Below are 11,572 nucleotides of genomic sequence, written 5' to 3' on the forward strand. Positions count from 1 at the left end.
CCCTTAAAAATCCCCCCCCCCCCCCCCCCCCCCCCCCCCCCCCCGCCGGGGGCCGTAATAATTAAGGGTCGATACCTTTTTACCTAAATATATCGCGAGGGAGCCGTGTATCCACCCTTATATCGGGTAGGTTTAGGTTACGCGGCGTTTATAGCGACCTTGCTCGTGAATCGCTAGCGCTCCGCGTAGCGCCGAGCGCCTACTTAACACTTAGTTACTCTTTTTTCTTTATTCGTAAACTATTATAATAAATAGCTTTATAGGCTTTTATTATATTCCGTAATTCGATTATTATAGTATAAGCGTAGTTTTACACGTTTTTTTATTCGTAGTTAATTCTTTTTTATAAGCCTATAATATCGTTTTAATAGTAAGCTCCGTTACTAGTTTTATACTAAGAACCCTATTATTCCTCGCTAGCTCGCGGCATAGTCGTTTTATCCTTATAGTTTTTTTCTTTATTAACTTTATAGTTTATACTATTCCGTTTAATTCGTTAACTATTATAAGTCCCCCCGATAAGCCCTCGCGTTATTCTAGCTAAGTAGCGGCTAATAGAGTGTGTTTTAGATATCCGCCCCCTGTCGCATAGGCTGGCCCAAAGCAGGTTCGGAGCGGGTTGTTCCGGGCCCGAAAGTGGGAGTGGACCTGCCGCAGGAATAAGGGCAGGAACTTAGCACTACGATCAGAGATTTCTATAGAGTTAATTAAATTAACAGATCGATCGCTTACTTTACGTAATTGAGTTATACGCCGTTTATAATAATTAAGAGTCTTATTTTTACTCGATAACCTTTTAAAGCTATTTACGCCGAGCTGCCTATAGCTATAACCATTATGACCTCTAATACGACTATCTATATAAGCCATAAAGACTAGGAGCTATAGAAGCGCCTTTATAAAGTCAGGGCCCGTAGTAACGGAGTCTAGGACTTCCTACGCCCTAACGATCCAGCCCCTAGGCCGTAGCGAGCCACCCGTCCCGAATTTACCTCCTACACCTCTATCGCTAACGCTAACGGCTAACCCTCTAATATATCCGAGCTAACGGCTATAGGCAAGGCCGCCTATACCGAAGACTACCGCCGATACGAAGAAGACCGTAAAGACTACGAAACCTATTAGAAGGGTATTAATAGTATACTTAAATAGGTGGAAGAATCTATCGCTATAAAGAGACGTAAGGCCCTGATAAAGGGCACGACCCCGGAAAAGATCTATATAGTAGTATAAGCCGACGCCGCACCTTATATCACGACCCGTATAAAAGACTCCTAAAAGAACTACGATATATATAAGAATAAGCCGCCTACTAACCCCCGGAAGGTGGGCGCCTAGCTAGACGATTAGCAGGACCGGCTTTAGGACTATTATGACGTCGGGATATATAATAAGCCCCGGGAGATTTAGATTAACGACTTCTTTAACGCTATACGACCTGCCCTGGGTAACTAGGTGGATATAAAGGAAGTAACGCTAGACCTTAAAATAGTGTCGGCGATAGCCCTTATCGCAGAAGGGAAGAAGGCGGCGGAATAACTTAATATACCGCCTACTCGAAGCCATAGAATTATAGCCTTCCCGGCCCTAAACCTAGGCGAAGGTAACGATAATAAAGGGTTATAACGGACCGGGAGGGCTAACTGGACCAGAGCCTAGCGGGGCCGTAGTACTTATCCTAAAGGTAAGTTAACTAACCGTATAAGCTCTAAGCGCCGATAATCCCTCTTCTATAAGGACGAGTACCCCGCGTACTACCGGCGCGGCCACGATCTATAGGGCTGCTAGATACTATTCCTAGAGTTAGCGCCGGAGGGCTTTTAAGCTAACGACTCTATTAGGAGGCTCGTAGAGAAGTCCCTTAGGATAGACCGGGACCTATAGAGCGCTATAGAGAAGATTAGGTCCCGGAATAAGAAGAAGAGGACCGCCGCCACCGAATATAAAGTGACCGATAATAATAACGAAGTTAGTGGCGGCGGCGGCGGTAACGGCGATAATAATAACAAAGTCTTCGAGGAGGCGTGACTATATACGGCTTCTATAAATGCTTCCGGAGGGTAAGGCAAGGCGCTAAACACCGCCCGTTACGAGCCACGCCGGTTAGAAGCTCCGGCGGCCGCCCTCTTAGTAGCCGTATATCCTTTATGTTAGTCCGCTATATTAGACTTAGGTGCTATATTCCACGTTGTCTATAATAGAAGCAGATTTACGGATTATAGACCGGCCCGCTCCGATAACGTTATAATCGCCGGCACTATAACGGTGCCGATTTAAGGATATAGAGACGTTATTATTATAATAAAAGGAACGGCCGGCCCGATAAAGTTCCGGTTAAAAGACTATTATAGGTTTTATATAAGGAGTAAAGAGAGTCGTCAAGACCATAATAAGAACAGGTCACGAAGCTGACCTTAGGGGGGGAATAATTATAAGATTATTCGTTAAGCCCTTTTAACTCAGGACTTAACGGGAAACACCCTACTTAAGGACTAGTAACTATCCTCCCTAGGATCGGTATATAATAACCTAAGGCTCTAAGACTATAGGTCTTAGGCCAGCTTAATAATCCTAAACCATAACTCGGTCCTAAATATCCCTAGGGTTAACCTTAGGGCCAGTCTCGGGTTCTTAATATATTCCTTAACGCCTCTAAGTCCTATCCGATTCCCTTAAATAGAATATCCCTGATATTACGCCCCTCCTTCTAAGGCTCCTATCCACGGGAGCCGGTGACCGTTACTAGTCCGGCCCGTTTATTAATCCACCCCGACCTAGGGATAGATAGGCCGGCCCGAACTCTACCTATTAGGGCCACTAACTCCCTCCTTATCCTCCTAAAGCCAAACCAGTTATCCCCCTTAACTTAACCTAACCCTCTAATTAATCTTATCCACCTCGTATAGCGTAACCGTAGTCTTTATAAACCGAGAGGCCCAGTTATCTTTAAATAAAGCATAACTCTCCTAGGTCTCCTTTATTTATCTCCCTCACTACGACTACACTATAATAAAGCCCTAAGCGCTCTGGCTAGGGCCCTATCCAATAAAGGGCTCTAGTTAGAATAAACCATAGCTATTACCACTATTATTAAGGCGACCTAAAAAGCCCATATAAAGAACACTATTAGAATAAGGCCCGCCACGCTATAGTCCTAAATAATAAAAGAACTTGCTCTATTTCCTTTGTCGCCCTTTCGCGGCTTATCCAGCTTAAGGCTAGGCGATAATAAGTCATAATATCTATTATGAATATTAATAATAATAAAGCCTATCCGTAGACGCGTACACTATAATAGCACCCTAGACACGCCCTTTATTAACTAAATAACCGTATCGTAGAAACCCGTGGTAGGTAGTTGTATCTAGGTAAAAGGGGAAGGAATAATATAAGTAGGGCCTATATTAGGTTATACGACTATTCTAAGATAGGACTTTTCTATCTACCTAACTTATCTTATTATTTTCCTCTTCCTTACCCTTTCTTATTCGCCTATCCGTAATAATAATAATAGTATCGCTATTATAGTAAGTCGTCTATCCCCGTCTATATTAAGGGTATTAACTTATCCTATCGACTCCTTATTAGGGTATGCATTATCTCTACGTGGTTCCGTGTATCACGTATAGGGTCGCGGGCGGCTTAGGATTCGGCTGATATTATAGTAGATTATTATTATTATTATCGCTATCACTATTACTATTACCACTATATAAGTGTTATATCCCCTTCGCGTAGACCTTAGGCTGACTTATAGTATTGGACCAGACTATTATTATATAATAGCGCCCCTAGCTTTAGCTAATAAGCATAAAAAGTCCGGCGCGGCCGGCAAGTTATCCAAGAAATCCGGTAAGGCCGGTATCAAGTCCACTAAGGTAGCACCTAAGGTTATCGATAAGGGGATAACTAAGACTGCCAGGAAGAAGGCATAGCGGGCCGCTAAGAAGGCTTAGGCTAAGGCTAAGGCCGTGGCTATAGCGGCTACTCTTAAGCAGTAGCAGTAATAGTAGTAGCAGTAGCAGTCTAACTCTTTATCGGACTCGTTATCGGATTCGTTTTCGGATTTATCGTCTTCTTCCTCCTCGGAGGATAAAGCTATCGAGTAGCTAGGTACGGCGGCTGCTCTAGCTAAGTAAGCTATGCTGGTTAGGACTATTAAAAAGCCGGCTACTACGGCTACTCCGGTTACTAAGTCGACTAGCCCTCTCCTTTTAGGGCGTAATAACTCACTATAGGGTGCTCTTAAGCCCCTTAGTAACCTAAAGGGCATCCTCGACTATACTAGTCAGGATATCGTTATAAGCGGTAGTACCGATAAAGCCACCCTCTTTAACGATAAGGAAGCTAACTCCGATAGGTCGTTATTATCGGAGTTCGCTCTATCTATAAACGAGTCTAGCGATAGACCCTCGGACTTTAGCGATAGCGATAGCGTTAAGATACTGGTATATCCTGTTATCTTAGTTAGGTCGGGCCTAGAGCTTTATGCTCCTTATAGGCGGTGCGCCCGCGTACTGGGTTTCCTGGTATTACGTGGCGATAACGCTACCGGTCCTATTACTATACGGCCTTACTATGGCAGTAAGGTATCCGATAAATACCACTACTACTATAATAATAATAGCTATAACTACGAGTTAATACGTTTATATAGCTATAGTCCCTTCTACTTTAACCGCTCCTAAGGTTACTAACTAGATATATAGCTTTTGTTACGGGCGGAGAGGGTAGCTAAAAAGCTATAGAAGATATTAGTGGCGGCTATACAGGGCGGCGGTGGTCTAGACGACTAGGCGTCTATAAGTTAGCCCGATATCTTTATAAAAAGCACCGCTAATATATATAAGCGCCGGGCCTTCCGGGTCTAAATTAAGTTACGCCGGGCCCTTAAGGCTATAAAGAAATACGCCCGCGATAATAAGGGGTTCGACCCCCTAGAGCGTCGTCGCTAAGAGGAGGAGGAGAAGGCGAAAAAGAAGCGCCGCGATACTCCTATTAACACGGAGCGCCACCTAGCCACTATTACCCGCTATCTAGGCCAGTTAGTTAAATAAAATTTAAAGTTAGCCGGTCTTTATAAAAAAACCGGCTATAAAAAATAAATATGGATTGCTTACGGTTATCGTTAGGCTCGGACTAGGGGGAGTTAGGGGTAGGGGGGGGGCGTTAGCGTTTAGTTTTTTTTTTGATTTTTTCTTTTTTCTATTTTTTTTTTATTTTTCTTCCCCGACCTAAATAAAAAAAGACCCTGCGGGGCACCGACGATACTATTAATTAGCTTCCCTTTTCCGATTATAATACTCCTCGATAAGCGTATCGGGGAGGTGTCTTCGTGGTTCCTAAGTATTATATTTATACTTATACCCGGCCTACTTAATAAGGTATTCGCGCCTATTCCTGTTATAGCGATAAGCCAGGACTTCCTCCACCTCGTATTTATCTAACTCTTATAGTTCGACCTTAACGTCCGCGGGTATAGGCGACCTGCTATCCCGAGACTTTTATAGTTCAAGGAGTAAGATCAGGAAAACGTTATAAATCTTTATCGACTCTAGGAGCTATAGCCTATAAGCGAGCCTATACTAGCCTATTACGGAGGTAATCTTATAGGGGCTAAGGAACTTATCTAATAGTTTCTTATTAGGGCGACGTTACTTAATATTCTTCGAGGATAGTAGTATATAGTCGCTAACCTTAAAGCGTTAGGCCGCCTGCCCGGCGTTATAGTACCGTTTATAGGTGGTTTAGGCTTTCCTAATAAGGACCTTTATAGCCCTATGATTCGATATAAGGTGCTTTACCTTTTGCTTAGCTATAGCGGTATAAACCTCGCCCGATTTACGTATCTATATATTATATAGTCCGCGTAGGTTAAAACCTATTAGCGTAATAAAAGGTATTTACCGGATAGCTAAATACTATACGGTATTATAGGTAAACTAGGCCAGGGGTAGCTAGTTAACCTAGTCGTCCTGTTATAGGGCACCGAATACCCGTAGGAAGTGCTTTAAGTTCTGGTTTTATTATTCCGTCTAGCTATCCGTCTAGGGGTGGAACACGGTTAATAACCGCCGCTTAACGCTTAGGAGGCTATACAGGGTGGTCCAGAACTTACTAATAAACAGGGACCCTTAGTCCGAAACGATACTATTAGGTAGGCCGTAGATACTAAAAACGTGCACCTATAGGATACTAGCAAGACCCTTAGCTATTAAAGAGCTGCTATAGGGAATATAGATTATATACTTAGTATATCGATATACCACGACTAGGATAGAATCCCTCTTCTTTCCCTATAAGGTTATAAAGGGGAGGCCTATCACGAAGTCTATTAAGATCTCTTAGAACGGCCGTTCGGGTACGGGCAAAGGTGCCAGGTACCTAAAAGGCTTATACTAACGCGGCTTAGTCCTCTAATAGATACTATATATAGGCATAAACTTCTTAATATCTCGTGAAAGGTATTCCTAGTAATAGGACTCGGAAATCCTCTTAATAGTCCGACCTAACCTATAATAGCCCGTAGTAGGCGTGTTATAAAATACCTAGAGGACCTTATCGCGTAAACCTAACTAGTTTAGTATAAAAAGACGGTCCCTAAAGTAGACCGCACCTTAACTATCACAGGACTATAGGTCTATTAAGTTATCCTTCGATACTAAGGAGATATAAAAGGGATCATCCTTCTAGGTAAAGATAATCTCGTCCTTTAGGCTAGATAGACCTAAGGGCTTAGGTACACCTTAGGCCCTTATAAAGCTAATAACGAACTTCTTAGTAAATCCCTTAACGGGCTTCTACCGCTCCGCTTCGAGATCTACCTAATTTATAACGAGCTACGGCTTCCGTAAAAGCCTATCTACGGGGTTCTAAACGCCCGGGCAGTAATAAACCTTAAAATCAAAGCTTAATAGCTCCTCTAGCTAATAGGCATATTAAGGTTTAATTTAAGGCTTATTTAGTAGATACCGGTGGTTTAAGTGGTTAATTAGCACCTTTACTAGGGTCTAACTATACGCTAAATAGTGGCGCCACTACCGGAACGCTTTAACGATCGCTATTAACTCGGTATCTAGCGTCGGATAGTTTAGTTCGGGTCCCCTTAGCTTCCTAGATAGGAACGCCACGGGTCGCTAGGTTCGGTCCTTATACTAGCTAATTATAGCGCCTAGTACGAAGTTAGACGCGTCGGGTTCTACACGAATAGGCAGGGCTAGGTTAAAATACTATAGCGCGGGTACCGACTAGAATAACGATTATAACTTCTTAAAAGCGGCCCTCTCCATATCCCCTAACTAGAACGTACCTAGTCTACCCCCTAACCTTAATAGGTCCGTAAAAGGGGTAATGACCTTAGAATAGCCTTTAATAAAACGTCGGTAAAAACCGGTAAAACCCAGGAAGACCTAAATCTTCTTAATAGAAGTGGGTTCCTCCTAATCCTTAATAGCCTCGACCCTCTTCGGGTCTATAAAGACCCTATTAGGGCTATATATAAAGCCTAAGAACTCGACCTTTTACGTCTCGAATACGCACTTCTAAGGGTTTACGAATAGGGACCACTCCTTTAAGCGTATAAGGATCTCCTTAATATATACGCGATAGGTACTAAGGTCCTTACTATAGATTAGGATATCGTCTAGATATATAACGTAGATAATATCGATAAGACCTTTTAAGGCTTTATTAATATAACGCTAGAAACTAGCGGGGGTATTATATAGACTAAAGGGTATTACTAAGTACTTAAAGTATCCGTACTTAGTTCTAAAAGCCGTCTTCCACTTATCCCCTTCTCGAATTCTTAAGCGATAGTAGGCGTCCTTAAGATCTAACTTAGTATAAACCGTGGAGGACGCGAGGCGGTTAAGGATCTTATGTATTAAGGGGAGCGGGGTATAGTCTTTACGGGTAACCTTATTAAGACCTCGATAGTCTATATATAAACACAGCTATCCACCCTTTTTTAGTATAAATAGGATCGGGGCGCCTATAAAGCTTATCGATAAGCGAATCTACCCTTTAGCGGTGGCCTCCTTAATATAGTCTCGAAGGACGGCTAGTTCTTACTCGGCTAGGGGGTAGATAGGGCCGAATAGGGGTGACTTACCTTCCTTTATCTTAATTACGTAATCCTAATACTAATAGGCGGGTAGACGGCCGGCCTCTATAACGTTAAAAACGCCTAAAAACTCTTAATAATACTCGGGGATAATATTCCCTAACTTATCCTCGTCTAGTAACTCTTAATATAGCCCGGGATTAAGATATTCTAGGATCCCTTTATCTTGTTAGGTCGGGTTAGGGGGTATAGGGGGTATAGGTTACGACTAGTCTAGTTAGATAATAGGGATTAAAGGACTATTAGGTAACGTGTCCTCTTCTTCCTCGGTGGCGTTCCACTTTATACCGATAACTCGGCCGATACGGGGGGCGCCGGACTTTATAAGGCGGATAATAAGCTATATATACTCCTTCGCCTTCTTTAACTCTCTTCGACCCGGGACGCCTTAAAGGTCTTCTCGCTAAAGTCGATATATCTATTCGCCGGACCGGAAAAAGGTAATAGGGTTATATTCCACTAACCAGGGTATACCGAGGATAACTTAGGACCTATTAGGGTCTATATCTAATACCTCGAACTCGATCGGATATATCTGGGTCCGGTCCTAACTATCCGTGACCTTAATATACGTCTTAAAGGACCCGATAAACTATACGTCGACCCTAGGGATACCCTATCTAAGTCGCTTTAGTGGTCCTAGGGGACTATAGTTAGGAGGCAGGGCCTTTTAGTTAATTAGGTTAACCTTAGCGCCTCTATTAAGCTTAGCGCTCCGGCGGCCCTATCCGCCGCTTAACCGTAACTCTAACTTCGCCTTAATCGCGCCTTTACTAGTAAAGAATAGCTAAGATAGCGGCCCTTCCTAGGCCTAAGCCTGTCTAATAACAGGGTGCCTCGTGTTAACCGGTAGGTTATTCGGGTTCTAATTATTAGAGTATCTTAACGACTAACCTGACTTAGAGGGTTTATTCGGGTATTCGTTCCGGTAATAACCCTTTTTATTATAACTAAAGTATATAACGCCGTTATTATTACGCCTCTTAGGAGGCCCGGGGGCTTCCGTGTCGCTTACTTCGATTAATTCCACGAAACCTTAAGAAGGTATAAAGGGCCGAATAGTTATAGTGCGGGCCCTATTAGGGGCCCTATTACGCCTACGCTTCTTACCGCGGGGCTACCTTAAGTAATCGTTCCGGGGTATCTTTTCTTTATTCTTACGTAAAAGAATAATCTCTGCTTATCAGGCTACGACACCTAGCGCCTTATTATCGGTAGGGATACCGGCGGCTATAATCTAATTATATAACGGCTTATTAAGCTTTATTAAGATTAATTATATACGCTATTTATTAGGGAAGGGTACGGACACCTTATTAAATAATAAGTCTAGCCTATTAATAAACTTAGCGTAGGTCTAATTAGGTTTCTATATAGTCTAGTCCAAGAATAGCTTCTTAGTTATAGATATTTTACGGGTTTTATTATCGACTAATTACTCGGTTAGGAAGGTCTTAAGGTTCTCCTAGGTAGCACCTCTAGTCTTCCTATAAACGCGCCTATAATAGGCACGCTATCGGGATTTTATAATCTTTAGTAGTAGGGTAAAGGTAAGATAAATCTTCTCTGTTTTAGACGGCTTAACCTCGTCGAGTATAAAGCGCTCCTTAATTTCTTCGATAAATATCTAGAACTAGTTATAGGACTACCCGTCCTATTTAGGGAGCTTCTATAGGACCTTATACTAGCTTTTACGGGAGTCCCCTCGGGGGATACGCTTAGAGGTATCAGGGTCCTTCCCTTATTAAAGGGTAAGGAGGCGCTTCTCCTTCTTTTTACGGGCTTAGCGGTCCTCGTGGTGCTTAATTAGGAAATCGAGTTCCGCCGATAATAAAGTGCCGGGGGGGGCGGCTCTTAAGGTCTTTAATATCGAATTAGGGTCCTACGCGGATAACTTAAGGGGTCCCTTAGTCGAGTAGTGGTCCTACTATAGGATTACGAGCGTCCGGGTTAGCTTATCCGCGAATCTCGAATTCGGGGTTACTATCTTTATCCTCTAACTCGGGTATAAGGGATTACTCGCGATTAGCGCCTAATAGCCCAGCTTCGGCTCCTTCGGTAACGGGGGAAGTATCCCGGGTATAAATAATAATAGTACGCTTAGGGGGTATCTTAGGTACTAGTTAGGGGTAATAGTAGGATTTAAAAAATAACTTAGTCTTTCGAACTCTTGATAGTCGTTATACCTATAAACGGTTAGAACGAATAAAATATTATAGGTTTTATATAAGGAGTAAAGAGAGTCGTTAGGACTATAATAAGAATAGGTCACAAAGCTAACCTTAGGGGGGGAATAATTATAAGATTATTTATTAAGCCCTTTTAACTCAGGACTTAACGGGAAACACCCTACTTAAGGACTAGTAACTATCCTCCCTAGGATCGGTATATAATAACCTAAGGCTCTAAGACCATAGGTCTTAGGCCAGCTTAATAATCCTAAACCATAACTCGGTTCTAAATATCCCTAGGGTTAACCTTAGGGCCGGTCCCGGGTTCTTAACACATTCCTTAACGCCTCTAAGTCCTATCCGATTCCCTCGAATAGAATGTCCCTGACAAAGACGTAGCTTACTACGAACATTTTATCTATAACCCAGTTTCTAATAAGAAGATACGGTAAAACGGTTACTAGTAGGATTAAGAACCACCGAACGATTATATACGCCGCCGTGACCAATTAATCCTTTATAAGCTAAGTGTCCACTACGATTAAACCATTATAGATCTCTTTCTAGTCACTAACGCCCTAGCCACTCTTCTAGCCTCGAATCTACTAATCCGAAAACCGATTAAAAGGGTAGCTAGCTAAGCCGACGGAAATCTATAGTATCTCCGGTTAGGGCACGCTAGCCCTAATATAATAAAATAACTAGAAGAGCAGTTATAGGGCGTTAAACTAAAGGGGCCCGGAACGGTAGAGTATAACGCCTATGTTAGGGGTTTTTCGTGTAAAGAGTAAAGAGACGTTGTAAGATAATTAAAAGGCAATATAAAACCAATAGGTCGGATTAAGAGTCAAATTATTTGCTAAACCTCTAAGTCAGGAGTTTAGCTTTACCTATCCCTTTTATAGATAACCAGAGCCTCTCCCCTAGAACCTTATAGAATCCCCTTAAAGCTATCCCCAGGACCACGATCCCTCTATCGGTGGTCCTCCCTATCACACTATACCAGACCGGCCCGGATAATACTAGTCCCGGAGCCGACTCGACCACCTATCTCTAAGCACTATACCCTATCTAATCCCCTTTATAACTATTAAGATATATCATTTCCTCTTATTCGGGCTATCCCTAGCTTCGATAAATTATATCTATAATATCACGCCCCCTCCTCTAGTGCTTATATCCCCAGGAGCAATATAATTGACCGGGTGCCCTTATAAGGACCCTCTCCCGTCTAACCTATATCCTCCGGATATAGCTCCGAAAGAGACGACTCGGC

Source organism: Sodiomyces alcalophilus (genome assembly GCF_042370955.1).
Source record: "Sodiomyces alcalophilus JCM 7366 unplaced genomic scaffold ACRALscaffold_7, whole genome shotgun sequence".
Lineage (NCBI taxonomy): Eukaryota > Fungi > Ascomycota > Sordariomycetes > Glomerellales > Plectosphaerellaceae > Sodiomyces > Sodiomyces alcalophilus.